This window comes from Engystomops pustulosus, chromosome 2, assembly GCF_040894005.1.
Source record: "Engystomops pustulosus chromosome 2, aEngPut4.maternal, whole genome shotgun sequence".
Lineage (NCBI taxonomy): Eukaryota > Metazoa > Chordata > Amphibia > Anura > Leptodactylidae > Engystomops > Engystomops pustulosus.
Genome location: NC_092412.1, coordinates 27,150,153 through 27,176,984, shown reverse-complemented (window position 1 = coordinate 27,176,984; position 26,832 = coordinate 27,150,153). Strand labels below are relative to the sequence as shown.

At 45.5% G+C, this 26,832-nt stretch overlaps 1 protein-coding gene across 1 annotated transcript in view; it reads right to left on the bottom strand.

The window, feature by feature from the left end:
* The window catches only part of LOC140117395 (cyclic nucleotide-binding domain-containing protein 2-like), a 230,367-nt gene that overhangs the window by 24,048 nt on the left and 179,487 nt on the right, over window positions 1-26,832 (bottom strand). The window lies entirely within an intron of this gene.

Sequence of the window (26,832 nt, the reverse complement as noted above, 5' to 3'; positions counted from 1 at the left end):
CCGACAAGTTAGCAGATGTAAAGAACAGTGAAGAATAGAATAAAAACAGTGAACACAGTGAACACAGTGAACACAGGATCATTTAAGATAAAAACACAGTGCAGAACACAGTGCAGAATAGATTACAGATGTTCGGCACATCTGCTTACTTGTCGGGAGATACGCGCGGAACGGCGCGAACAAAATAGCATGTGAAGAACAATATATATGTGTGTGAAGAACACATTGCAGATGTTTAAATACATCTGCAATGTGTTCTTCACACATATATATTGTTCTTCACATGCTATTTTGTTCGCGCCGTTCCGCGCGTATCTCCCGACAAGTAAGCAGATGTGCCGAACATCTGTAATCTATTCTGCACTGTGTTCTGCACTGTGTTTTTATCTTAAATGATCCTGTGTTCACTGTTTTTATTCTATTCTTCATTGTTCTTCACTGTGTTTTTTTTAATTAAATGCTCGATCTCGAGCAGGGGAAATACTCGTCCGAGCAACGAGCCGTCTCGAGTACCCTAATGCTCGACCGAGCATCAAGCTCGGACGAGCATGTTCGCTCATCTCTAGTCTTTATATCATCTGATCTTTTTAAAATACTTGCAACAATTTTGATTGTTGCTCCATATTGACAAATGACTGGAACAACCCCCAACACGAGCACGGGGGTCCCATTCTGACCAATTAAAGGAGCGGTAGGTTGACCATATGTTCTGCCACTTCTTTGAATACTAAGGCAGTGTTGGAAATTGCTTTGCACGGTGATCAGCTATTGTCGGCACTCCCCTTTACTATCTATGAGAATAGTTTTTTGGCCTTCGAGGACTGAATTAATGATTTCCCCTTTTGCACACCCTTCATGCCCACTTGGCACGGAGGAATGTGAAGGAGGGCACGAACTATGGGACTCATCAGGCACAGATTAAAGTGTAATTGTACGTCAGGCAGGGCTGGAGCCCCCTGATATATCTGACGGACATTGGGAACATTATATGCTGGTATTGTGTATCATAGATAACCCGCTAGATGTCTGATCCTGGGGTCCATCTGGCAGGAGACTCACAATCAACAGAACATGGGATTGCAAGTCCTTCATAGCTGCCTTGTAGCACTGAGTTTTCATCCTGTGCTCCGGTGGTACTTCTAGCACAGCTCATGGGATAGGCCGATGTTGGAAGTCGGAAATACTGGGTATGGAAGGAGGACCTGTTTTGATCAGGAGGATAAAAGTCCACTTTAAGGATAGCCGGTAGTCCCTCTTAAAAGTTTTACAAATAAAACCATGAAAACATCCACAACCACAGTTGGTGGTATTCAACCCATCTGAGCCTTCTTAAAGGAGTTTTTGTAAACATAGTTGGGGTCTAACTATTGGGATCTCTTTCGATCATGACAACGGGAAGTGAATGGGGCTGTAGTACTCAAGTAGGACTACTACTCAATCCATAGTGTGACACCTTCTCTTTCATTCCGATAAAGGAGAAAAACGTATCTCACACAGCGCACTGTGTATTTCGTTCTGAGGTTGTTGACTTAGGGAAGGGCGAGTCTCACTCTTGAGTGGGCAGCTTCTGTCTCGTCTAACGGATATGGGTTTAAGCATCTACTGGTATGTAAGGATAGTTAGCTACACAAAAACAACTAAGTATATATACCAGTTGACTACTCAGGCAAAGGTAGTGGTAAAGATTACGGGAACATCTTTATTTTCAAATTTACGTGAGACTACGCGTTTCGGGAAAGAACTATTCCTTTCATCAGGTCCTTGTAGGGCATGGGTAGCCAAAATAGAGAGGATTCAGACTTTTATGTTTTCCATAGATGGAAAAAACATATATATGTCAATGTGATATCGACATTGGTGGTAGAGTTAGGAATATTGATTTTTCCCCCATTGGTCGGACCTCCAGACATCAAACACTTATACCCTAATCTAATGGTACCCACCATTAACGCTTGCAATAATCCATTAATTTCAGGTCTACATCTAGACCTGCCATTGTTTCAGGTTCCAGAACCATTTGAGGCTTGGCGATTATTGAAAAATTGTGAATAGTAACAGCGAGCGATAACATTAGCGTAATAGCGCCCCTAGTGTTGTAAGTGGGTAAACCAAGTAACGCAGAATTATTCATTTTTTTTGTGAAAAAAAATTATAAAACATCTGCACCGTACGATATTTCACAGACGCTGCGGAGAGAAAACTTGTTATGGAAAATTGCTTGTACTTAGGTCTTAAACTGCTGTAACTCTGTGAAATGTCAGCAAATCTGCCGTAAATAAGCAATTGAAATAATCGTCACTCGAGATTTAAATCAGTGTGTAACTGAATGATTTTCCTTCGCCGCTCTCCTCCAGATTAAATCATGCCCGTCTCTTCCAAGCGCAGGGGGGTATTTACTAATGCGCTGTAATTTTGGACTTTGGCTTTTAGGTGAGTTTCTTTCACAAAGCTTGAAATTTCATGTTATTTCCAATTTAATGACAAGTCTGCAAATAAATAGAAGATGATGATAAGCTGAAAAGAGTGAAGGAATAAAATCTAGCCTTTGACACGCTGATGTGCGCGCCTTCATGCCACTTTGTGCTGAAGAATATTATTAAACCCATAGGAGCACAAGTAATTTTAGACTTGATTTTTTTTTTCAAATCTGCATGAGGCTGGTTTTTGACAAATAAGTTTTAGTATTTGTCTAGGTGGCACTTTGTGATATAATGAAGAGTGACTGCGTAAAAATATGTATCAGTGTTCAAAAAGTTGTCCTCATGGGGCACTTCAGCCTCGGATGCTGTTTTTAATAGAAATATAGTCCAAATAGGGTATGGGGAGATCTGATCCGATTCCTCCGGGGCAAAAATGGAAAAAAATAGTAATATAATAGTGAAAAAATATACCAGTGGCTATGGTGCAATAGGTCACCTCTAGGATTGACGTGTATGGAGCTAAGGAGCCTTGGTTGGTGAGGGTCCAACAGCTGGGACCCTCACTAATCTCAAGAAAAGAGACCTTTGGCAATCCAGAGAAAGGGGGGCCCCGTTCTCACTAATGGGTGGAGCAGCAAGACAAGCATCCATCCTGCTGCTCCATTCAATTGTATAAGGCTGATGGAAATTGCTGTCTCCAAGTTTCATACAATTAAATGGAAGCTAATAGCCCCTGTTTGGTGAGGGTCCGACTGCTGGAACCCTCAGTGATCACAAGAAAAGGAACCTCGGCAATCCAGAGAATAGGGGTCCCGTTCTCAATAATGGACGGAGCAGCAAGATGAGCCTCCGTCCTTCTGCTCCATTCACTTGCATGAAATTGCTGAGAACAGCACTTGGCTGTCTTCGGCAGTCCCATACAGTTGAATGAAGTGGAAGAACACATGCTCATCCTGCAGCTCCACCCACCAGTGAGAACAAGACCTCAATTCTCTGGATTATGGTCTCGTTCTTGTAATTAGTTGAGGTCCCAGCAGACAGGCCTTCACCGACCAGCTGTTATCCCCTGTCATGGACAACCTCTTTATAGATGTATTCCAATATGGTCTACAGGATGTTTTATTAATACCCAGCTTTGGCACTCACACCTTTCTTGAGAGCTGAGTTGCCCCCTTCTTACTGCTGACCGCAATGGAGAGGTGGTTGAGACTACCCACAAATGTCCATTCAAGTCATCAAGGATGACAAAAAGTCCTGCGGAGCAGCTCACCCTTCAAATTAGTGGGGCCAATATTATTTTCTATCCACAGGGAATAACTGTGTGATCAGTAGGGGTAGGACGGCTGCACAGGAATTGTAAAGGTGGCTGAAGCATTTGCAATGAAACTCCATTAATTTTGGTGTTCGGGGACCCATTCTTGTCATTATTGGGACTCCTAACAATCTGCATGTTAATTCTTATGCTGTGGACAGGGGAAAACCACAATATCTTAGGCACGGGGGGGAAGCTCCTACTGCAGACAATGAGACATGGGACAGTGAGACAGAAGAATGGCTGAGTTTGTAATATATTTCCGTCAAATTGTAAGAAACATTTAAAAATTGATAAAGGAAAAGTGTTTGGGGATTACAACACCCTCCCCATATTTCCTCCGAATGCCCTTATAACCTTAGCCCCTGACCCAGGACAGATTCTGTAACTACAGGCAGTCCCCGGGTTACATACAAAATAGGTTCTGTAGGTTTGTTCTTAAGTTGAATTTGTATGTAAGTCGGAACTGTATACTTTATAATTGCAGTTCCAGACACAATTTTTTTTGCCCCAATGACAATTGGAGTTTCAAATTTTTTTGCTGTTATGGGACCAAGGATTAGCAATAAAGCTTCATTACAGACACCTTACAGCTGATCACTGCAGTCTGGGACAATAGTAACATCCAGAGAGCTTCACTAGAGCTCACAGTGGGCAGAGGGGTCCGTCTGCAACTAGGGGTCGTCTGTAAGTCAGGTGTCCTTAAATAGGGGACCGCATGTATTCTGTATATTTCCGGATCTCGCATAGTCTATATTCACATCCTTAACAACTTATAATCAAACCAGCAAATTACTGTGAAAAATTTTATTTTACCAAAAATAAATCCCATTAGTTGGAAAATCCCTGAATGTTTATTATAATTTCCTCCTCGAGACGCTGTATATTCTCCTAAGCCGATGCAGCTTTCTACCGGCCATTCCAATGTCTAAAATGCATTTGTCAATTTTATCTCCTCCATCCAGTTCTGTTCTATGTTAAATTCAATTCTTCATTATTTTTTATGTTTTTTTCACCCTGTAATGTTTGTTTCTTTGTTCTGCATCAAATAACTCAGATAAACTTTTTAGATCTCGGTTCGGCTGCTTATTTTTCTTAAAAGGTTAAGCCGGGGATTGCCGTGAAATTTATCTGAAAGCAGCGATGGCACCTGGTAGGCCGCACTTGTGACCCTCTTGCGGTAATGAGGTCAATAGGTTCCCATCCTGCTTAACAAAGTACTTGATTTAATTAGATGAAGCAGGAGGGAGAAAAAGTATAAAATAAGGTAAAAAAATAAAGGTTATGGATAGAGATGAGCGAACACTAAAATGCTCGGGTACTCGTTATTCGAGACGAACTTTTCCCGATGCTCGAGTGCTCGTCTCGAATAACGAACCCCATTGAAGTCAATGGGAGACTCGAGCATTTTTCAAGGGGACCAAGGCTCTGCACAGGGAAGCTTGGCCAAACACCTGGGAACCTCAGAAAAGGATGGAAACACCACGGAAATGGACAGGAAACAGCAGGGGCAGCATGCATGGATGCCTCTGAGGCTGCATAATCGCACCATTATGCCAAAACTATGGGCAACAGCATGGCCATGACAGAGTGACAGAATGAAGCTAGATAGCATCTAAAACATCCAATAATTGACCCTGACACTATAGGGGACGGCATGCAGAGGCAGCGGCAGCAGGCTAGAGAGTGGCATGGCGACATACCCTAAATGGACTCAGGCTTCAAACCAATGGGTGGCAGAGAGGAACCAAAGGAGGTGAGCAAGAAGCGCTCAAATAATATCGGTACATGATAAAAGTTTGCCAGTATATTTTGTGGATTACACAGCAGGGTGGTGACAAAGTTAACATGGAAGCCATGAAAACAACCCAAAATTCTGCCTGACACAGCTCGTTTGATAAGGGGACCATGTATGGAGGCAGTGAACTAGTAGTAGATTAAAGGTGCTGCAGTTAAAACTATGTTAGTTGGATCTTGGCATGGAGCTGGCGCTCCGCTGCCAGGCGAGTTTTCGCCAATCCAAGCCCCTGTCTATAGGCTACTCCCCAAACAGCACTTCTAAGAACCTTTTGTATAAGATCAAGTGTAGTAGCGTTCTTATAAGTTTAGGATATGGCGGGTGAGGGGAATGTAAACAGCTGCGCAAGAAGCGCTGAAATAATATCCCTAAATGGTAAAAGTTTGCCAGTATATTTTGTGGATAACACAGCAGGGTGGCGACAAAGTTAACAACTTTGATGTGGAATCCATGAAAACAACCCAAATTTCTGCCTGACACACCTCGTTTGATAAAGGGACGATGTATGGAGGCAGCTATATGGACGACTTTTGGAGGTAGCAATGGAGACAACGTGTGGAGGCTGCTATGGAGACAATTTAATTTGGATAGTGCCTGTATGTGGCAGTCCCAAACATTTTTCAAACCAGAGGAGCAGGTAGGTGGCCCTCCAGTAAAATGGAATAGATTGAGTGCCTGTATGTGGCAGTCCCAAACATTTTTCAAACCAGAGGAGCAGGTAGGTGGCCCTGCAGTAAAATGGAATAGATTGAGTGCCTGTATGTGGCAGTCCCAAAAATGTTTCAAACCAGAGGAGCAGGTAGGTGGCCCTCCAGTAAAATGGAATAGATTGAGTGCCTGTATGTGGCAGTCCCAAAAATTTTTCAAACCAGAGGAGCAGGTAGGTGGCCCTCCAGTAAAATGGAATAGATTGAGTGCCTGTATGTGGCAGTCCCAAAAATGTTTCAAACCAGAGGAGCAGGTAGGTGGCCCTGCAGTAAAATGGAATAGATTGAGTGCCTGTATGTGGCAGTCCCAAACATTTTTCAAACCAGAGGAGCAGGTAGGTGGCCCTCCAGTAAAATGGAATAGATTGAGTGCCTGTATGTGGCAGTCCCAAAAATTTTTTAAAACAGAGGACCGGGTAGGTGGCCCTCCAGAAAAATGGAATAGATTGAGTGCCTGTATGTGGCACTCACAAAAATTGTTTCAAACAGAGGACTGGGTAGGTGGCCCTCCAGAAAAATTAAATGCATGAAGTACTATAGCAAGAGCCAGTGGGCCCTGTCAAAAAATAGCCATTTTCCTCTGCTTTACTGTACAAAGAGGAGGAGAAGGAGGAAAATGAGGAGGAGGAGGAGGAGTGGATCAATTATTCAGGTTGAGCTTCCTTCACCTGGAGGAGATTGGAAATTCTGAGAAATCCAGCCTTTATTCATTTTAATAAGCGTCAGCCTGTCAGCGCTGTCAGTCGACAGGCGTGTACGCTTATCGGTGATGATGCCACCAGCTGCACTGAAAACCCGCTCGGACAAGACGCTAGCGGCAGGGCAGGCAAGAACCTCCAAGGCGTACAGCGCCAGTTCGTGCCACATGTCCAGCTTTGAAACCCAGTAGTTGTAGGGAGCTGTGTGATCATTTAGGACGATGGTATGGTCAGCTACGTACTCCCTCACCATCTTTCTGTAAAGATCAGCCCTACTCTGCCGAGACTGGGGACAGGTGACAGTGTCTTGCTGGGGTGACATAAAGCTGGCAAAAGCCTTGTAAAGCGTACCCTTGCCAGTGCTGGACAAGCTGCCTGCTCGCCTACTCTCCCTCGCTACTTGTCCCGCAGAACTACGCACTCTGCCGCTAGCGCTGTCAGAAGGGAAATACTGTTTCAGCTTGTGCACCAGGGCCTGCTGGTATTCATGCATTCTCACACTCCTTTCCTCTGCAGGGATGAGAGTGGGAAGATTTTGCTTGTACCGTGGGTCCAGGAGAGTGAACACCCAGTAATCGGTGCTGGAATAAATTCTTTGAACGCGAGGGTCACGGGATAGGCAGCCTAGCATGAAATCTGCCATATGCGCCAGAGTACCAACGCGTAAGAATTCACTCCCCTCACTGGCCTGACTGTCCATTTCCTCCTCCTCCAACTCCTCCAACTCCTCTTCTTCTGCCCATACACGCTGAACAGTGAAGGACTCAACAATGGTCCCCTCTTGTGTCTCGCCAACATTCTCCTCCTCTTCCTCCTCATCCTCCTCCACCTCCACCTCCTCCGATATGCGCTGAGAAACAGACCTGAGGGTGCTTTGGCTATCAACAAGGGAATATTCTTCCCCTGTCTCTTGTGACGAGCGCAAAGCTTCCGACTTCATGCTGACCAGAGAGTTTTTCAACAGGCCAAGCAGCGGGATGGTGAGGCTGATGATGGCGGCATCGCCACTGACCATCTGTGTTGACTCCTCAAAGTTACTCAGCACCTGACAGATATCAGACATCCACGTCCACTCCTCATTGTAGACTTGAGGAAGCTGACTGACCTGACTACCAGTTCTGGTGGAAGTTGACATCTGGCAGTCTACAATCGCTCTGCGCTGCTGGTAAACTCTGGATAACATGGTCAGTGTTGAATTCCACCTCGTGGGCACGTCGCACAACAGTCGGTGAGCGGGCAGTTGGAGGCGGCGCTGCGCTGCCCTGAGAGTGGCAGCATCTGGGCTGGACTTCCTGAAATGCGCACAGATGCGGCGCACCTTCGTGAGCAAATCAGACAGATTGGGGTATGTCTTGAGGAAACGCTGAACTATCAGATTTAACACATGGGCCAGGCATGGCACATGTGTCAGTCTGCCGAGTTGCAGAGCCGCCACCAGGTTACGGCCGTTGTCACACACAACCATTCCCGGCTTGAGGTTCAGCGGTGCCAGCCACAGATCAGTCTGCGCCGTGATGCCCTGTAATAGCTCTTGGGCGGTGTGCCTTTTGTCGCCTAGGCTCAGCAGTTTGAGCACCGCCTGCTGTCGCTTAGCGACGGCACTGCTGCTGTGCCTAGAGCTACCGACTGATGGCGCCGTGCCCACGGATGGTAGTTCGGAGGAGGAGGTGGAGGAGGGGTGGGAGGAGGAGGAGGAGGGGTGGGAGGAGGAGGAGGCATAGTAGGCCTGAAACACCTGGACCGAGGTAGGCCCCGCAATCCTCGGCGTCGGCAGTATATGAGCAGCCCCAGGGTCAGACTCGGTCCCAGCCTCCACCAAGTTAACCCAATGTGCCGTCAGCGATATATAGTGGCCCTGCCCGGCAGCACTCGTCCACGTGTCCGTGGTCAGGTGGACCTTGTCAGAAACGGCGTTGGTCAGGGCACGGATGATGTTGTCTGACACGTGCTGGTGCAGGGCTGGGACGGCACATCGGGAAAAGTAGTGGCGGCTGGGGACCGAATACCGAGGGGCGGCCGCCGCCATGAGGTTGCGAAAGGCCTCGGTCTCTACTAGCCTATAGGGCAGCATCTCCAGGCTAAGCAATCTGGAGATGTGCACATTAAGGGCTTGGGCGTGCGGGTGGGTTGCACTATATTTGCATTTCCGCTCCAGCGTCTGGGGTATGGAGAGCTGAACACTGGTGGATGCTGTGGAGGATCGTGGAGGCGACGATGGGGTTTTTGTGGCAGGGTCCTGGGCAGGGGGCTGACTAGCAGCTGACACAGGGGAAGGAGCAGTGGTGTGCACGGCCGGAGGTGAACGGGCTTGTTGCCACTGAGTGGGGTGCTTAGCATTCATATGCCTGCGCATACTGGTGGTAGTTAAGCTAGTAGTGGTGGAACCCCTGCTGAGCCTGGTTTGGCAAATGTTGCACACCACAGTCCGTCGGTCATCCGGTGTTTCCTTAAAGAACCTCCAGACTTCTGAAGATCTAGCCCTCGCCGCAAGAGCACTCGCCACGGGAGCTTCACTAGTTGACACATTTGGCGCTGATGCACCAGCTCTGGCCCTGCCTCTCCGTCTGGCCCCACCACTGCCTCTTCCAACCTGCTCTGGTCGAGGACTCTCCTCCGTCTCAGAAGCACTGTGTTCACCCGGCCTATCAACCCAGCTTGGGTCTGTCACCTCATCATCCTCCGATCCCTCAGTCTGCTCCCCCCTCGGACTTCCTGCCCTGACAACAACTTCCCCACTGTCTGACAACCGTGTCTCCTCATCGTCGGACACCTCTTTACACACTTCCACTACGTCAAGAAGGTCATCATCACCCACAGACTGTGACTGGTGGAAAACCTGGGCATCGGAAAATTGCTCAGCAGCAACCGGACAAGTGGTTTGTGACTGTGGGAAGGGTCCAGAAAACAGTTCCTCAGAGTATGCCGGTTCAAATGGCAAATTTTCCTGGGAGGGGGCAGACTGGGGGGGAGGAGGCTGAGGTGCAGGAGCTGGAGGAGTGGCGATTTCGGTGACATGGGTGGACTGCGTGGAAGACTGACTGGTGGTGGACAAATTGCTCGAAGCATTGTCAGCAATCCACGACATCACCTGTTCGCACTGTTCTGGCCTCAACAGTGCTCTACCACGAGTCCCAGTAACTTCAGACATGAACCTAGGGAGTGTAGCTCTGCGGCGTTCCCCTGCTCCCTCATCAGCAGGTGGTGTCTCACCCCGCCCAGGACCACGGCCTCTGACCCCTGCAGTAGTTGGACGCCCACGTCCCCGCCCTCGTCCTCTACCCCTAGCCCTCGGGTTAAACATTTTTAAAATGAGAGTTATAACTTTTTTTTTTTTTTAACTTTTTTTTTGTTTTTTTTTGTGTTTTTTGTTTTTTTTTGAGTTTTTAAAACCAAACAATGCTATCCTATTGCTATGGCTATTTTCTAGCCAAGTATCAAAGCACACTACTATGCCAGATGAGATGACACTGAGTTAGTGCCTAATTGAAATCCAACCCCTACTAAATTTTCCCACTTCGGTCTTTGCTATGGATATGTGCGTCACTAAGCGCAGAACACAGCGGTCGCAAGTCTCACTACAAATTGCTCAGAATTGGCTAGTACATGCACTGCAGAAAGTACAGCCACCAGCAGATCAACCAGAAATCAAATATATAGAACGCTACTGTACGCGTAATTAAGCTCTTTGTATTCTCCTATGGCTATTTTCTAGCCAAGTATCAAAGCACACTACTATGCCAGATGAGATGACACTGAGTTAGTGCCTAATTGAAATCCAACCCCTACTAAATTTTCCCACTTCGGTCTTTGCTATGGATATGTGCGTCACTAAGCGCAGAACACAGCGGTCGCAAGTCTCACTACAAATTGCTCAGAATTGGCTAGTACATGCACTGCAGAAAGTACAGCCACCAGCAGATCAACCAGAAATCAAATATATAGAACGCTACTGTACGCGTAAGTAAGCTCTTTGTATTCTCCTATGGCTATTTTCTAGCCAAGTATCAAAGCACACTACTATGCCAGATGAGATGACACTGAGTTAGTGCCTAATTGAAATCCAACCCCTACTAAATTTTCCCACTTCGGTCTTTGCTATGGATATGTGCGTCACTAAGCGCAGAACACAGCGGTCGCAAGTCTCACTACAAATTGCTCAGAATTGGCTAGTACATGCACTGCAGAAAGTACAGCCACCAGCAGATCAACCAGAAATCAAATATATAGAACGCTACTGTAGGCTTCAAGAAGCTATTTGTATTCTCCTATGGCTATTTTCTAGCCAAGTATCAAAGGAAGCACACTACTATGCCAGATGAGATGACACTGAGTTATTGCCTAATAGAAATCCAACCCCTACTGAATTTTCCCACTTCGGTCTTTGCTATGGATATGTGTGCCACTAAGAGCTAAACACAACGGTAGCAAGTCCCCCTGCTAATTCCTCACAAAATGGTACTAGATGCAAATTAAAATAAAAAAAGTAGAACGTTATTGTAGCCCTAAGAAGGGCTGTTGGGTTCTTTGAGAATCACTCCTGCCTAACAGTAAGCTAATAGAACACCCTAACGCTTTCCCTGACCAGCAGCAGCTCTCTCCCTAGCGGCATCCAGACACAGAATGATCCGAGCAGCGCGGGCAGCGGCTAGTCTATCCCAGGGTCACCTGATCTGGCCAGCCAACCACTGCTATCGACGTGTAAGGGTACCACGTCATGCTGGGTGGAGTGCAGAGTCTCCTGGCTTGTGATCGGCTCTGTTTCTGGCCGCCAAAAAGCAAAACGGCGGGAGCTGCCATTTTCTCGAGCGGGCGAAGTATTCGTCCGAGCAACGAGCAGTTTCGAGTACCCTAATGCTCGACCGAGCATCAAGCTCGGACGAGCATGTTCGCTCATCTCTAGTTATGGAACATCAAGATCTGGAGATTTTTTTATTTGATTTTAGTGTTTTTAATTGAGATTTGAGGCATCTGCCTAAAACTGTTCCATTTAACCCCTTCCTGAGATGTCTCTGATGGATCTGAGCCGGCCCGTAGTAGAAGTTCAAAAAAAAATTGGATATTAACATAAATTGCAGAAGACTAGAAATTCAGTTTGTGGCACATAATCAAATGTTCAAGCCCCCTAGGGATGGTTTAAAGGGGTTGTCCGGGGATTTAAAAAAACCCTTGGGTGGCTCAGATGGGACAGGTTAAAAATAAATTAACATGTACTTACCTCCCCAGTCCCTCCCGGCATCCAGCAATGTGATCTCTCCAGTCTATGCCCCATGTAAACAAACAGGGGCACCGGCCGAGGTGGATGGCCATGACCAACTGTCCCATATAATACAATACTGGGAATAGGGACTGGTGGGTGTGGCCGGCCACTTCAGCCAATCAGCGGCTGAATGCCGGGAGGCTTCCATGCCCCCCTTTGTTTACATGGGGCACAGGCCAGAGAGATTGCAGTTTTGGGTGCCAGGAGGGACAGCGGAGGTATGTACATGTTTATTTTTTTTAACCCGCTCCATTCTGGCCACCCAAGGGTTTTTTTTATACCCTGTGACAACCCTTGTAATAAATAAAATATATTGGCCCAAATTTATCAAAAGTAGTGCAAACTGTGCAGTTTGCCTTTCAAGTGTGCAGGGTGCGGCAGATTATTGAATACTGGTGTACGGTCTCCAATTATCTAACATACAGCATACAACACTATTCTGTTGAGTCGCTGTATTAAAACTTCGACTAAGTAGTAACAGCCCCTTCCGGGGTATATTTTTTCTGTCTTTTAGTACACAGTGCAGCTAAACTGGCGCAAACACTTCATAACTACATTATCATTCATTATTATCATTATTACTACTACGTGTGCAAGCTACAAAGATAAGCTTTTCAGGTGACTGGCGCAGAACGTAAAATAGAGTTTAATAGATAAATAAATTGGAGTCAACCACCCTTTACGTAATGATAAAAATTTAAAAAATGACAACCAAATTTTGTGTTCCCACATCCAAAAACACCCATGTTATACCACTGTTTCGATGTTTCAGCACCCATAAATATTTTAAGCAAAACTCATTTACAACAAGGTTGTATATTTCCTGAAATGTAATCAACAAACATCAACAGCTTGTCCCTCACAATTGTATGGACACATAAAGAGGATTCCTAACGTGTCCTTGCAGCATAGGGTATAGATGGATCTCACTGCATGTTTCCTCCCTCCCCCATGACAGATGCCAGTGTTCAGGGGATCTCCCGGGTGATGTCACTGTCCTCATATGGTCAGTAAAACCTCTGGGGAAACTCCCTATGCGTACACTCAACGGAGGTCGGCGGTTGGGTGCGATACTGCTGCATCCGTTTCCCCAATGGCCTCCGCTGAGAGTACACATCAACTATGCCTCCGTTGGCCAGTATAGGTCCATGGGTACGCACAGCATATACCCCCGGAGCTTTCCCAGTGCATACGACGAGAGTATTTAAAAAAAATAAAGCGTGAACGAAGCCTACAGAGCTCAGCAAACAGAAATAGTCAATAAGTTCAAAAATTTTAACCAAAATTTATAAAAATGAGGTAGCTCTCTTTAATTGCACTACACGAGAAATATAGGTAATGCATCTTTTTTTTTTTTACTGTATAATGAATGGTGTGAAAACAATACTAGTATAAATATGGCACAACGGTGGTACACCTTGAATTTTTCCGGCTTCCCAGTAAATTGTGTAGAAAGTTAAAGGCGGTCCCCTACTTAAGAACACCCGACTTACAGATGACCCCTAGTTACAAACGGACCTCTGAATGTTGGTAATTTACTGTACTTTAGCCCTAGGCTACAATGATCAGCTGTAACAGTTATCACAGGTGTCTGTAATGAAGCTTTATTGTTAATCCGGGTTCTAATGACAATCCAACATTTTTAAAAATCCAATTGTTACTGAGACCAAAAAAAATTTGTCTAGAGCTACAATTATAAACTATACAGTTCCGACTTACATACAAATTCAACTTAAGAACAAACCTAAAGAACCTATCTTGTTCGTAACCCGGGGACTGCCTGTACTGTGGTGACATTACTAAGTAAAATTTGTTTGACAGGAAACAAACCTTCATACATATGCAAGGTTACAAGTAATAAATCCAGAACGCAAAAAAAACGGAAAAGGGATGGAAAAATCGAAGATTTTACTATAATGGGATTCAACTTTTTAAATGGCAGAACTGGATCTGATTTCTTCTACACAAAAATCTTGTCTTCCTTGTAAAAATCACTGATCGATATCTTCTGGATATTACGGTAACTGAAATGGTGGAAGTCTACTGACTCTATTTTCTTCTACTGGAAATAGTATGACAAAGTTATCAAGACTTTTTAAGATTTTTTTCTCATCATCAGCAGCCCCTACCATAAATCCATAGACCATGGAGATGGAGGTCCAGGCATATGGACACATGGAGATCTCTTTACAACACTATATTAAAAAAAGTGGGCCGTGTAGCCCATCTAATGATCACGGGCAGTCATTCAACGGTTTGGAAGAAGCCATCATGTACCGGCCCACCTAAGCCAATATATGAAGTAAAGTGGTTCATGTAACAGATATATGAAGGTATATGAACAGTCATCGGATAAACGAGAGAAATACTTAAAGGGGCTTTCCACTAATCTGGTCTGGGCAAGGTTGGCAACAACAAAAAAAATATGCACCCTATTGTCTCTCCACTGTTGCTTCAGTACTTAAATTTTTGTGGTCCACAGAGGCAACAGTCCTGTGACCTGGAACTTCCAGCTAGACAAAGGCCAAAAAAATAAGTACACTGGGGCTAATTTACTAAGGGTCCGAAACGCGCATTTTGTCGGGTTTCCCAAATATTTCCGATTTGCGCCAAATTGCCCCAAGATTTTGGCTTTCACGCGACAGAAAACGGGGGCGTGGCCATCGGAAAACCCAACGGATTTGGAAAAAAACACAGAATTTTTTGAAAAATTTGTGTCGCAAGAATGGCACTCACATACACCGGGACGGAGAAGGTGAACTCCGGCGGACTTCAGTGCAGCAGCGACACCTAGTGGATATCGGGCACACGACCTTAGTGAATGCCGGCAGAACCCGAATCAGCGTCAGAGAACACTCGGAGAACGCGCCGCTGGATCGCCACTGGACTGGGTAAGTAAATCGGCCCCACTATATGCAAATCAGGAGCAGCAGTAGGGTAAAGGTTTTCTTTACTTTACCCACCCCAGCCCTCTAGGGAAATTTTTGATTTCTAGAAGACATTAATTCTAATTTACTGTATTTGAGACTAGTTTCAAACACGTAGCTATGTAGGAGACCCATCCATGCAGACACTTTCTACTCCAAACTTCCAGCTTATTGAGTTTTGTAGGTGTATGAGTAATGTAAAGAAAAGTCTCCATTCGTTGAGACAGAACCCTTCCACAAACCTCTGTACTGTTACAATGTCACATTCCCTGTATCTTGTGCTGGTCCTCAAATAAAACTTTCTTGGGGCTGGATCTCTCTGCCAGAGAGTTTTTTCTCTTTGACTCATTTATTGACACTGTATTGCCTGGTTCTTTATTTGTTTGCTTGTTGTTTTGCCTGAATTTTTTTCTCTGTTTTCTTGAATTTCTGGTTGGATACTTTTTTCTTCATCTTGTCGTTATTTTGGACTGACTGATTACTCTTTGTGCCTTTGTGCTATTATCTTTTCCCATCCACTCCATCTACCATCAGCTGCCACAAAAAATTATGACAACTCTGTCTGTTGTAGATCTCATCTATCAACTCTGAATTCCTCAAGTCCGAAGAGTGATATAGCTATTGAAAGTACAGAAGAAACGAAGGTCCCCCCCAAGTCCTGGTGCACCATCACTCAAAGAGAATCTGTCAGTAGGTCTGACTGTGCAGAACTTTACACAGTGTTAGGTAGCGTCCCTGGAAAGATGCGTAACTTTGTGTATGCCGTTAGTAGCAGCAGGACTGTGATATATGGGTTTATATTCCAGGATTATGGCTTCTCAATGTGCAAGGTGAGAGTATCCTCACAAAGCTGAGTTCTCTGAAGTGATCTGACCACAACCCTTCAGCTCTGCTCAGAGTAAAAGCTGTAGAAGGGTTCTGGTTGAACTCTACAACAGAAGGAAGGGGCAGTGAAGAAGTTGGATGCAGAAATGAGAGCACAGTAGTGTGAGAGGACACACCCCTAGGAGAAAGTATAATCCTGGAATATAAATCCAAGTATCACAGTTCTGCTGCCACTAACAACATACACAAATTTATGATTACACATCTCTTCAGAGAATATCTTATATTGTCTAGTATTCTGAGATGACACTGGTTCAGGATACATAGTGAGAACTTGTTAAGCAGGTAATATCCTGTTCTATACAGGATGATCTGTGCTAGACTGCCCTCTCCTGTACATCAGAAAGCTCAATACATCATGGGAATATTACTTTTCTCTTGTAATTCACTTTTATTCTTCTGTATACCCGCCGGAGAAATATTATATTACAGATATGAGATCCGCCACCGCTTCTGAAGGAGACGCAATATATTGAGAGATTGAGCAAAGCACATGGAGAGCAGCGTACTCACAGATATATATATATATATATATATATGAGTTAATACACATCAGAACCATAAAAATGGTCTTTTCCATAAAAAATCTGTATTTGCCATGGAGAGATGTATAATTATGACTTTGTTAGTAGCAGCAGGACTGTGAAAAATACATTTATATTCCAGAATTGCAGCTGGACCTGGTGCTCTGGTGGAGTATCCTCACACTGATATGCTGTGAGATCTCTGCATTGAACTATCAAGTCAATAGATACTACAGCAGTCACTCAGTACAAAGTAGAGTTAAACAATTCAGCTGCACATCCTTAAAAACTAAAATAAAGGTGCTCTGGAAAGGGACTTGATCCCTTCTCAGTACAATGTAGACTTGCCGTTCATTGAGCGAGATGATCAGCTTTTCAAAAGAACATAGTTTTACTTCTTGTCACCTATATTTGTCTATGTGCGGCCACTAGTGGTTATTTTATGAACTGCAGTCTGTCCATTATTGCCATACATGATTGAATTGGTAAGAAATTGGATGCACTAACTAAATTTTAGCTAATTTAAGGGTGGAAACATCTGTACGCGACTAAACTGGCGTCAGTCCCAGAGAACAACATTTCTTAATTCACGTTAAGCAGAAATCTTTGTTCTTCTAATGATATCACTTTGCCGTAACTGTTGTTATTTAGTCTCCTTTTCTATAATTCGGTGTTTCCTGCTACATCTCTTCCTCCCCGTCACCTCCCGAAAGCTACGTGAGCTAAAACAATTTTCCAAAATCCGTGTATCTGGCTGTTCCTTTAATCATGTTCCATTCTGTGATAAAAGCATTTCAATGTCAAGCACGCATACTGATGCAATTTAATGGGCCCATACAATTAGAATTATCTAGTCACAGCAGAGTTAAAGATCAGAAATAAAATATTCTGCAAAAAAACGGCGATGAAGGCACAATAACCGGCTTTAATTGGAAAGCCGCACGTCAGCCGACACTTATCCCGAGCCGGCAAATTCATATCCGACGTCCCCATCTTTACTCAGCTGCATTGCATAATGGGAGCCATTGCCTGGAGAAAAGAGCGCAGACATATCTCCTAACTTCATTTTTATTCCATATGGTAGATTACGTTTAACAAAAGCCCCGGAATTAAGATGAAATCTCGTGGCAGCCAAAAGGGACCGATAAGGAGAAAGTGAAGAATATTGGTCAAAAAGAGCAGATGTAACAAATGAAATAAATTGGGGGGGGAATTCATTATTGTTCCTGGCCAAAAAAGCAGCATAAAACGCGTTTCGATTCTTTTATCACGGCTTTAAGGCAAGGGGTGTGGCCTCTTAAAGGGGGCATGGTCTGGCAGAAAGTAGCCCCTGTGCCAAAAAATTAAAGAGGGATGACTTTGGGTGCTACAGTAGAAGTACGACTCTAAAGCTGAACACACTCTGCACTGTTATATCCATACAGCTCTCTTTAAACCCAGTCCCAGCAGCAACTTCTTCTCTGGATTTTTTGGCCCTATCCCCTGGCAGCATGAAAGATTTTAAGAACCTTACAGTCACATACTTCTGATATCACTTTAGGTCCTGCAGTAATAATCATGTTGGGACATCAAAGAGAGGGAGAGAGCAGTACAGAGGTTCTGCTCTCTCAAAGATTGGGTGAAGTGCTTATTCAGCTCTTCACCGAATCTCCAAGTCAGCGATCAGAAGGGTCTGGCAGTTCTGGATCATCTTTACTATTGGATTAGAAGATTTTATCTTGCTAAAAACTTTTATCTTCCTAAAAATATTATATTTTTATAAGTAAAATGTGCCTTTTCACGGTTGGCGCTAAACTGTAAAATCTCTGCATTCTGTCCTGCTGAGGAGATGGATAGAAAGTCACAGAGGAATCAGACTACAAAGTGGTCTATGGAGAGGGGAGGGGGAGGAGGGAGAAAGAGCTGATGACAGCAGCGAGTCTCCACCCACGAGCTCAGGGAAAAGTGAAAATTTGAGATAGAGCCTTGAGGGGGAAAAACTGCTATATAGTTGTATAGTGGTTAGAAGTAGTGTCTACAGTGAACTGGTGATTTATACAGTTATCTGCTAAAAGGCTACATAAGCTATAAGACATTTATATCAGGATATTTCACATTAAGTTGTATTTCTGCTTCTAGTCTTAAATAACATCACACAAATGAGTCTCCTGTGACCCCTCAGACATGTCGGTGAGAAATGACATTTGTGAATTGTCAGAATAACATTCCCCTTTAATAGAGGGTCAGAGGTTCCGACAAGTAAATCTCCGACTTCAGAGAAAACAAAGAAAAGCCAAGCAAATTTAAGAGACATGTCAGCCATGATATTTAAAAACTGACATATATTTTTGTACAACTTTTTAATTTTCACATGTGGCATGTTGCGAAGACTATGATGACCCCCGGGGTCTTCCTTAGACAATCTAATTATTCTAAAGAAGTAATGAGAAAGATCTAGAAGGAAAAGATGTTATGAAATACATAGAAACCCATGGTCACCATGGTGCCTTTCCAGAACTATTGCTCTGGAGGTCTCCACAATGTGAATCTAGGGATTGGACTTAGTCTTCCTTAAAGGGGTTCTACCTTTTCACAATTCCTGCTTGTTATAAGTCTTCCTTGAGGATAGGAAGATTGATACTTTGCCTGATTCCATCAAGTTCAACCAAGGAAGGGAAGGGATTGGATGAGGAAGGGATTTAGGGGAAACAATTCTATATAACATAACCATCAATGTTATTTAGGTGTAAAAAGGCATCTAGACTAGAGAAGAGCAAACATACTCGTCCGAGCTTGATGCTCGTTCGAGCATTAGCGTACTCGAAACTGCTCGTTGCTCGGACGAATACTTTGCCCGCTCGAGAAAATGGCAGCTCCCGCCGTTTTGCTTTTTTGCGGCCAGAAACAAAGCCAATCACAAGCCAGGAGACTCTGCACTCCACCCAGCATGACGTGGTACCCTTACACGTCGATAGCAGTGGTTGGCTGGCAAGATCAGGTGACCCTGGAATAGACTAGCCCCTGCCCGCGCTGCTCGTATCATTCTGTGTCTGGATGACGCTAGGGAGAGAGCTGCTGCTGGTCAGGGAAAGCGTTAGGCTGTTCTATTAGAATAGTGTTAGGCAGGAGTGATTCTCCAAGAACCCAACAGCCCTTCTTAGGGCTACAATAACGTGATACATTTTTTTTTTTTATTTGCTTGTGGCTGGGCTTGCTGGCACTAGTAGTGCAGCTAGTACCATATTGTGAGGAATTTGCAGGGGGACCTGCTACCATTGTGTTTAGCTCTTAGTGACACACATATCCACCTTAAACACCGAAGTGGGACAATTTATTAGGGGTTTGATTAGAATTAGGCAGAGTCTGCTGATTTTTTTTTTTTTATACCTTTATTTCATTTTATAGCTCAAACTCATCTTGCAAAGCAGTGTGCTTTCAGTGTCGGCTACAAAATAGCCATAGGAGAACCCCAACGGCTTACTTAGGCCTACAATAGCATTATATTTTCCTTTTTTTTGTTTGCTTGTGGCTGGGCTTGCTGGCATTAGTAGTGCAGCTAGTACCATATTGTGAGGAATTTGCTGGGAGACCTGCGACCGTTGTGTTTAGCGCTTAGTGACACGCATATCCACCTCAAACACCGAAGTGGGACAATTTATTAGGGGTTTGATTACAATTAGGCAGAGTCTGCTGATTTATTTTTTTTTTACCTTTATTTCATTTTATAGCTCAAAGTCATCAGGCACAGCACAAAATCCAGTTGTGTGCTGTCAGTGTAGGTTAGAAACTAGCCATAGCAATAGGATAGCATCGTTTTGTTTAAAAAAAAAAAAAAAAATTTAAGTTTACACTTTAATTTGGAAAATGTTTAACCCGAGGGCTAGGGGTAGAGGACAAAGGCGTGGACGTGGGCGTCCAACTACTGCAGGGGTCAGAGGCCGTGGTCCTGGGCGGGGTGAGACACCACCTGCTGAAGAAGGAGCAGGGGAACACCGCAGAGCTACACTCCCTAGGTTCATCATGTCTCAAGTTACTGGGACTCGTGGTAGAGCACTGTTGAGGCCAGAACAGTGCTAAGAGGTGATGTCGTGGATTGCGGACAATGCTTCTAGCCATTGAGAAATTTAAGAAATTGGTCAGGAAGGTGAGCTCAATTGTTGGTACTAAGACAGAGGATTGGGAGTCAGTCTTGTGTGCACGTATGCTCTCCAAATTTAAATCCATTGTATGTAATGAGAAAAACCCATTACATAACACACTGATGGGTCAACGTAGCACATTTAGTGATCGGTTTTTGCACATGAAATGTAGAACGAATCGTTTTAAAAATTCTTTTATACCGAGGGCAATTGCATTAGTTAACATGGGCAAGTAATTAATATGTAACCACGGTGTTATTCTTCTTTTTATATTTTTTTTATTGATTCTTTTTTAAATAACGGTGATTATCTTTATGTAAAGTATTTTGTATCTTAATCTGTTTGTATATGTATATCTGTGATTATGAATGGAGGTGTTGCTGCTGTCGTTGTGACAAAGTCAATTTCCCCTATGGGGACAATAAAGCATTCTATTCTATTCTATTCTATTCTATTTGTCCAGCAGTCAGTCTTCCACGCAGTCCACTCATGTCACCGAAATCAGCACTCCTCCAGCTCCTCCACCTCAGCCTCCTTCCCCCCAGTCTGCCCCCTCCCAGCAAAATTTGGCATTTGAACCGGCATACTCTGAGGAACTGTTTTCTGGACCCTTCCCACAGTCACAAACCACTTGTCCGGTTGCTGCTGAGCTATTTTCCGATGCCCAGGTTTTCCACCGGTCGCAGTCTGTGGGTGATGATGACATTATTGACGTAGTGGAAGAAGTGTGTAAAGAGGTGTCGGACAATGAGGAGACACGGTTGTCAGACAGTGGTGAAGTTTTTGTCAGGGCAGGAAGTCCGAGGGGGGAGCAGACTGAGGGATCGGAGGATGATTAGGTGACAGACCCAAGCTGGGTTGATAGGCCGGGTGAACACAGTGCTTCTGAGACGGAGGCGAGTCCTATAGCAGAACAGGTTGGAAGAGGCAGTGGTGGGGCCAGACGGAGAGGCAGGGCCAGAGCTGGTGCATCAGCGCCAAATGTTTCACGTAGTCAAGCTCCCGTGGCGAGGGCTAGATTTTCAGAAGTATGGAGGTTCTTTAAAGAAACACCGGATGACCGACAGACTGTGGTGTGCAACCTGTGCCAAACCAGGATCAGCAGGGGTTCCACCACTACCAGCTTAACTACCACCAGTATGCACAGGCATGTGAATGCTAAACACCCCACTTAATGGCACCAAGCCCGTTCACCTCCGGCCGGGCACACCACTGCTCCTTCCCCTGTGTCATCTGCTAGTCAGCCCCCTGCCCAGGACCACGGCCCAAACACCTCCCGTGCGAAAACCCCATCTTCGCCTCCACGATCCTCCACAGCATGCACCAGCGTTCAGCTCTCCATACCCCAGACGCTGGAGCGCAAAAGGAAGTATAGCGCAACCCACCCACACGCCCAAGCCCTCAACGTCCACATCTCCAAGTTGCTTATCCTGGAGATGCTGCCCTATAGGCTGGTAGAGACCGAGGCCTTTCGAAACCTCATGGCGGCGGCCGCCCCTCGGTATTCGGTCCCCAGCCGCCACTACTTTTCCCGATGTGCCGTCCCAGCCCTGCACAAGCACGTGTCAGAGAACATCATCCGTGCCCTGACCAACGCCGTTTCTGACAAGGTCCACCTGACCACGGACACGTGGACGAGTGCTGCTGGGCAGGGCCACTATTTATCGCTGACGGCACATTGGGTTAACTTGGTGGAGGCTGGGACCGAGTCTGACCCTGGGGCTGGTCATATACTGCCGACGCTGAGGATTGCGGGGCCTACCTTGGTCCAGGTCTCAAAGGCCTACTATGCCTCCTCCTCCTCCCACCCCTCCTCCACCTCCTCCTCTGAATTACCATCCGTGGTCATGGCGCCATCAGTCGGTAGCTCTAGGCACAGCAGCAGTGCCGTCGCTAAGCGACAGCAGGCGGTGCTCAAACTGCTGAGCCTAGGCGATAAAAGGCACACCGCCCAAGAGCTATTACAGGGCATCACGGCACAGACTGATCTGTGGCTGGCACCGCTGAACCTGAAGCCAGGCATGGTTGTGTGTGACAACGGCCGTAACCTGGTGGCGGCTCTGCAACTCGGCAGACTGACACAAGGGCCATGCCTGGCCCATGTGTTAAATCTGATAGTTCAGCGTTTCCTCAAGACATACCCCAATCTGTCTGATTTGCTCACGAAGGTGCGCCGCATCTGTGCGCATTTCAGGAAGTCCAGCACAGATGCTGCCACTCTCAGGGCAGCGCCGCCTCCAACTGCCCGCTCACCGACTGTGGTGCGACGTGCCCACGAGGTGGAATTCAACATTAACCATGTTATCCAGAGTTTACCAGCAGCGCAGAGCGATTGTAGACTGCCAGATGTCAACTTTCACCAGAACTGGTAGTCAGATCAGTCAGCTTCCTCAAGTCTACAATGAGGAGTGGACGTGGATGTCTGATATCTGTCAGGTGCTGAGTAACTTTGAGGAGTCAACACAGATGGTCAGTGGCGATGCCGCCATCATAAGCCTCACCATCCCGCTGCTTGGCCTGTTGAAAAACTCTCTGGTCAGCATGAAGTCGGAAGCTTTGCGCTCGTCACAAGAGACGGGGGAAGAAGATTCCCTTGTTGATAGCCAAAGCTAGGTCTGTTTCTCAGCGCATATCGGAGGAGGTGGGGGAGGATGAGGAGGAAGAGGAGGAGAATGTTGGAGAGACAGAAGAGGGGACCATTGTTCAGTCCTTCACTGTTCAGCGTGTATGGGCAGAAGAAGAGGAGTTGGAGGAGGAGGAAATGGGCAGTCAAGCCAGTGAGGGGAGTGAATTCTTGCGCGTTGGTACTCTGGCGCATATGGCAGATTTCATGCTAGGCTGCCTATCCCGTGACCCTCGCGTTCAAAGAATTTATTCCAGCACCGATTACTGGGTATTCACTCTCCTGGACCCACGGTACAAGCAAAATCTTTCCACTCTCATCCCTGGAGAGGAAAGGAGTGTGAGAATGCATGAATACCAGCAGGCCCTGGTGCACAAGCTGAAACAGTATTTCCCTTCTGACAGCGCTAGTGGCAGAGGGCGTACTTCTGCGGGACAAGTAGCGAGGGAGAGTAGGCGAGCAGGCAGCTTGTCTAGCACTGGCAGGGGTACGCTTTACAAGGCCTTTGCCAGTTTTATGTCACCCCAGCAAGACACTGTCACCTGTCCCCAGTCTCGGCAGAGTAGGGCTGATCTTTACAGAAAGATGGTGAGGGAGTACGTAGCTGACCATATCATCGTCCTAAAAGATCACACAGCTCCCTACAACTACTGGGTTTCAAAGCTGGACATGTGGCACGAACTGGCGCTTTACGCCTTGGAGGTTCTTTCCTGCCCTGCCGCTAGCGTGTTGTCCGAGCGGGTTTTCAGTGCAGCTGGTGGCATCATCACCGATAAGCGTACACGCCTGTCGACTGACAGCGCTGACAGGCTGACTCTTATCAAGATGAGTAAAGCCTGGATTTCTCAGGATTTCCATTCTCCACCAGGTGAAAGAAGCTTAACCTGAATAATGTATGCACTCCTCCTCCTCATTGTCCTCCTTCTCCTCCTCTTTGTACACTAAAGCAGAGGAAACTGGCTATTTTTTTCCTGGGCCAACTGGCTATAGCTATAGTACTCTATGTATTTAATTTTTCTGGAGAGCCACCTACCCGGTCCTCTGTTTTAAACAATTTTTGGGAGTGCCACATACAGCCACTCATTCTATTTAATTTTTATGGAGGACCACCTACCTGCTCCTCTGGTTTGAAAACTTTTTTGGACTGCCACATACAGGCACTCAACTTATTTAATTTTTCTGGAGGACCACCTACCTGCTCCTCTGGTTTGAAAACTTTTTTGGACTGCCACATACAGGCACTATCCAAATTAAATTGTCTCCATAGCAGCCTCCACACGTCGTCTTTTTAGCTGCCTCCACACGTTGTCTCCATTGCTACCTCCACACGTCATTGCCATAGCTGCCTCCAAAAGTCGTCCATATAGCTGCCTCCATACATGGTCCCCTTATCAAACGAGCTGTGTCAGGCAGAATTTTGGGTTGTTTTCATGGCTTCCACATCAAACTTGTTAACTTTGTCGCCACCCTGCTGTGTAATCCACAAAATATACTGGCAAACTTTTATCATTTACCAATATTATTTCAGCGCTTCTTGCGCATCTGTTTACATTCCCCTCACCCGCCATAACCCAAACTTATAAGAACGCTACTACACTTGATCTTATACAAAAGGTTCTTAGAAGTGCTGTTTGGGGAATAGCCGAGAGACAGGGGCTTGGATAGGCGAAAGCTCGCCTGGCAGCGGAGCGCCAGCTCCATCCCAAGATCCAACTAACATAGTTTTAACTGCAGCACCTTTAATCTACTACTAGTTCACTGTCTCCATACATCGTCCCCTTATCAAACGAGCTGTGTCAGGCAGAATTTTCAGGTGTTTCACCAGATACATAGTGGAACTCGGTCCATCTGTCGCCGCCATGCTGGAGACCTGAAGTTGCAATCATAGCAGCGCAATATGAATGCCCCATACTGTCGCTCTTAATCATGGAAGTCGTCTCCATGGCTGACTCCACATGTCGTCCCCTTATCAAAAGAGCTGTGTCAGGCTCATTTTTCGGGTGTTTCACCAGATACGTTATGGAACTTGGTCACTATGTCGCCACCATGCTGTGTTATCGACTAAATATACCGTCAACCTTTTGTTCACATAGGAAATCATTTCAGCGCTTCTTGCTCACCTCCTTTGGTGAAGCCTGAGTCCATTTAGGGTATGTCGCCATGACACTCTCTAGCCTGCCGCTGCTGCCGCTGCCTCTGCATGCCGTCCCCTATAGTGTCAGGGTCAATTATTGCATGTTTTAGATGCTATCTAGCCTCATTCGGTCACTCTGTCATGGCCATGCTGTTGCCCATAGTTTTGGCATAATGGTGCGATTAAGCAGCCTCAGAGGCATCCATGCATGCTGCCCCTGCTGTTTCCTGTCCATTTCCATGGTGTTTCCATCCTTTTCTGAGGTTCCCAGGTGTTTGACCAAGCTTCCCTGTGCAGAGCCTTGGTCCCCTTGAAAAATGCTCGAATCTCCCATTGACTTCAATGGGGCTCGTTATTCGAGACGAGCACTCGAGCATCGGGAAAAGTTCGTCTCGAATAACGAGTACCCGAGCATTTTAGTGCTCGCTCATCTCTAATCTAGACCCTTCTTGAAGCTCTCTGCTGTCGCTGAGACCAGCGCCTGAGGCAGGCTATTCCACAGATTGACAGTTCTCATAGTAAAAAATCCCTGTTGCCTCTGGTGATTAAACCTTGTTTTCTCCAGATGGAGACAGTGCCCCCTCGTCTTTTGATTTGATTTAATCTGAAACAACTTACCACCATATTTTTTGTATGGACCATTCATATATTTATATAAATTAATCATGTCCCCTCGTAGTCATCTCTTTTCCAGACTAAATAAATCTAGTTGTTTTAATATTTCCTCATAACTAAGACCCTCTGTACCCCTTATAATTTGTATGGCTTTTCATTGAACCCTCTCCAACTCCAGGGCATCCTTTTTATGGACTAGCTAGCATATTCCAGGTGAGGCCGAACCAATGTTTTGTACAGTGGTAATATTACATCCCTATGCTGAGAATCCAGACCACTTTTGACACATGACAAGATCTTGCTGGCTTTGTGGCACTCCTGGAGGGGAGGGACTAGTGCTCCCTGCTCACTCTGAAGGAAGGAGGTGGGGTCATGTGATGCTCTATGTGTGTAGCTAGTAGAAGAGCAGTGTTGGTGCAAATCTGTGAATGCAGATGTCTCCTGAAAAGAAAAGGGAGGGAGAAGATCTCCACTGTATTCTATTAGTCTCTCCATCCCAGTCTGTGATTCTGCAGAACTTTCTTTGTTCTCTGCACTTCAAACAGTGTCATAAAATTATCTGCAGAAATCTACCTCTTCAACCAGCAATCTGGACACTATATTCACAGCAGGGGATCTGTTCACCCTTAGTACTCACACAGCTCTAACTATGTTAATATTTCACTGCTGATTTCTACTATTTGTTTCATGCTCCATACACCTCCATGTGATGAAAGCTGCCAAGCTAGTCACTATATAGATCCTTTCTGTACACACTATGCAGTGTTTAGTGGATTTACTTGTAGAAATCTCACTGGATTTGATGTTACATTAC